At 36.8% G+C, this 3,972-nt stretch overlaps 1 protein-coding gene across 1 annotated transcript in view; it reads left to right on the plus strand.

The window, feature by feature from the left end:
• The window catches only part of LOC106871393 (intraflagellar transport protein 122 homolog), a 264,510-nt gene that overhangs the window by 88,598 nt on the left and 171,940 nt on the right, over positions 1-3,972 (plus strand). The window lies entirely within an intron of this gene.

Genomic DNA, 3,972 nt, shown 5'->3' on the forward strand with positions numbered 1-3,972 from the left:
TATATATATATATATATATATATATATATTTATACATATATATATGTGTATATATGTATATATTATACGTTCTCTGTATTTATCTATACATTGTTTTGCTAAGATTTATTTTCATTGTTGATTTTATTTATTGATTTATTTATTTATTTTTCTTTACGCAGGCAATATAATTCCATTGTGAAAGATATTATAGTTTTAAATAGTCATGAAAAGAAATTCTTTTTTTTGTTTTGTTTTGTTTTAGTTTCTAATGTATAATTGTATTGTGTAGAAAAATCACAAAAATTCTTTGTCGTCTGTTGGCCATTAACTCTTGTAGAACTAAATTCGTAATGAAATTACTTAGAAGAGAAGAACCATTTCTCTAGATTTCTTCCAAAGTAGACACTTTAGTCTTTTATTGGTTCACAAATCTTTGACGTTTCTGTTTTTTCCGTTAGCAGCGTATTCTTTGTGTCTTATTCCTCGTCATCAGTTCTCTCAGCATCATCGTCGTCGTCATCATTGTTGTCATCATCATTGACATCATCATCAGTGTCATCGTCCTCTTCACCATCAGTGTCTGTCATCATCATCATCATCAGTATCATTATCCTCTTCATCATCTGTGTCTGTCATCATCATCATCGTCATCGTCATCATCATCATCCTCTTCATCATCAGTGCCTGTCATCATTATCAAGGTGGTGAGCTGGCAGAATTGTTAGCATGCCAGGCAAAATGCTTAGTGCTATTTCGTCTGTCTTTATGTTTTGAGTTCAAATTCTGCTGTGGTTAACTTTGCCTTTCATCCTTTTGGGATTGATGCATTAAGTACCAGCTGTGTATTGGAGTTGATCTAATCGACTGCCCCCATCCCCCGAAATTTCAGTCCTTGCGCCTATAGTAGAAAGGACTGTTATCATCAGTGTCATCATCATCATCATCATCATCATTGTCTTCATCATCATCATCATTGTTGTCATTATCATCATTGTCATTGTCATTGTTATTATGGTTGTCATCAATATTGTTATCATCATCAATGTCACCATTATCATCACCACCATCATCATTACCACCATCATCATTGTCATCATCAACATCACCGCCCCCACCACCCCAGCTGCCACACCACCACTTAAAAAGAAAATAATTGCGGCAAGAGTTTTATAACTGGATGCTCTTCCTGTTGGCAACCTTCACCTAATTTTGTAATGAAAGATTTTTGAGATGGTAAACTGACACATGCCCCCCCCCCACACACACATACACACATACACACACGTGCATGCACACACAAATACACACACACTTGTACAAATACACACATGCACAAATGAACTCATGACAGGCATCGTTTTATTTCTTATTTCTTTATTGCCCACAAGAGGCTAAACGTAGAGGGAACAGACAAGGACAGACAAGGACATCGAACCCAGTACGTAACTGGTGCTTAATTTATCGACCCCAAAAGGATGAAAGGCAAGGTCGACCTTGGCGGAATTTGAACTCAAAACGTAAAGACAGACGAAATACCACTTAGCATTTCACCCGGCGTGCTAAGGTTTCTGCCAGCTCGCCGCCTTTTTTTAAATTTCTGACTACCGAATTTCCTCACTATCAAGTAGAAGGTACTGTGCCATGGGACTGAACTCAAAGCCATGAAGTAGAGAAGCAAACTTTTTAACCAGAGAGCCATGCCTGCGCATGTATCTCTCCCAGCATGCATTGTACATGAAATATTAGATGGCATTACCAGTTGCTATTATTGTATTTCACACATGTAGTAATCACTTCTTAACCACAGAGCCATGCCTGCACATGTATCTCTCCCAGCATACATTCTACATGAAATATTAGATGGCATTACCAGTTGTTCTCGTATTTCACACATGTAGTGATAACTATTTCAGTGCTTTATTTTGCAATCAGTTAAGCTTTACGTCCACAAGTTGTAACTTTTTAAACAAAATGTCTAAATAAATGAATAAAAGAAAGAGGAAAAGAAGAGGAAGAAAAAAAAAGTTTCTTTCATCCTTAGTGTGGATAATTCAGTAACTGAAATAGTGAATGATTCAGTAGAAAAGTAGCGAATTGATCAGAATAAATGATGACCAGTTTGCTGTTTCTATTCGCTGATCAAATTTTAAATCTTTCCATGTTTAACGAGCATAAATGATCATGTCTGGCAAGGTAAAATTGAGAGTTGCTTCTAGTGCCACATATCAACTTCAGCAATGTTTATTGGATCCAACAACAACAATAACCAGTAAAGACGCCTTCTTCCAACAGATTCATTTATTTTGTTTATGATTTTTTTTTTTGTTTAGATCAGTGGTTAGCACTATTTGTTTCTTTCCCCCCCTCTTTCTCGCTGCCTCTGCTGTAGTAAGACCGAATCTAGTAACATTAAATTGCCTTGTTTTAGGCAGCATTCTAATCTAATGAAGATACAAACTTACAACTCATTGCTCACATGCGAAACACTTCAGCCAATTAACTATAGTTTCTCATATATATAACCAATATTCTAGATAAAAGAGATTTGATCTTAAAGGTCAGCTGGTGTGACATTGAAATAGAGTAAAAATTTTATACATTGTAGTTTAAAGGTATAATTTCAGAGTTCTTAAATGAGAATTCTGCTTCTATACGAAAATTAGGAAAGTTACGCAATTCACAACCAATTGCGATTTCTATTATTGTATCATCAGAAAAGTTGGTGAGCTGGCAGAATCATTAGCAAACTGGATAAAATGCTTAACAGCATTTCTTCCAGCTTGGCATTCTGGGTTCAAATCTTGCTGAGGTCCACTTTGTCTTTTTTTTTTATTTTGGGGCCTATAAAATAAATAAGTATAGTTGAGCAATGGGGTTTGATGTAATCAACAATCCTCTTCCTTTACAAAAATTGCTACTCTTGTACATACCAAAATTTGAAACCATAATCCCACCAAGGTCAGCTCTGCCTTTCTTCCCTTCGAGGGTCAATAAAATAAAGTACCAGTCAGGTATTGGGGGCAATGTAATCTAGTGATCCCTCCGCTTAAAAAAAGTTGCTGTTCTTGTGCCAAAATTTGAAATGATTATTGTATTATCAGAAAGATTTAAAATTTAAAGCTAATCCTTTCTGAATTTCGAAGATCAATTAGTCGGATGATCAGCATTAAATGGATGAGGAATAAGTCTTCCTTGAATCCTTAATGGTCAAGTTTAAAATTACACATGACAACCTACTGTGGAGTACACAGTTCATACTTCTGATGTATTGCTAAGGGACTTAACTCCTCTTCCTAAGGGACTTGACTCCTGACAACCACTTACATCACTTTACCCCTTGTGGTATTATGGTGTAACTGATGTGTCAAGACTAGCTTTTACCAGTCTCACCACAGCTATTACAATCGCCATCTCCATCACCAGCACATCTAACTGTTGTCTTAATTATTTAGCAATCAGATTACTCTGTCAAATGTTATGTTTATATCTATTAACATTGTTTTGAATTAATCATGCATTATAGGTGCAGGAGTGGCTGTGTGGTAAGTAGCTTGCTTACCAACCACATGGCTCCGGGTTCAGTCCCACTGCATGGCACTTTGGGCAAGTGTCTTCTACTATAGTCTCGGGCCGACCAAAGCCTTGTGAGTGGATTTGGTTGTCTGTGTTTGTCTCCATCCCCCAACATCGCTTGACAACCTATGGTGGTGTGTTTACGTCCCCGTAACTTAGCAGTTCAGCAAAAGAGACTTATAGAATAAGTACTCGGCTTACAAAGAATAAATCCTGGGGTCAATTTGCTTGACTAAAGGTGGTGCTCCAGCATGGCCACAGTCAAATGACTGAAACAAGTGAGTAAAAGAGTATCTCAAAGCTTTGAGATGTTGGTGATTTGACTGATTGTTTATTTTTAGAACGACATTGTAGGGTTGGTGTGAGAGGCAAGATCTAGCTGGTTTGAACATAAGACAGGTAGAGTATTTGGGTTGG

The sequence above is a fragment of the Octopus bimaculoides genome, chromosome 3 (genome assembly GCF_001194135.2).
Source record: "Octopus bimaculoides isolate UCB-OBI-ISO-001 chromosome 3, ASM119413v2, whole genome shotgun sequence".
Classification (NCBI taxonomy): Eukaryota; Metazoa; Mollusca; class Cephalopoda; order Octopoda; family Octopodidae; genus Octopus; species Octopus bimaculoides.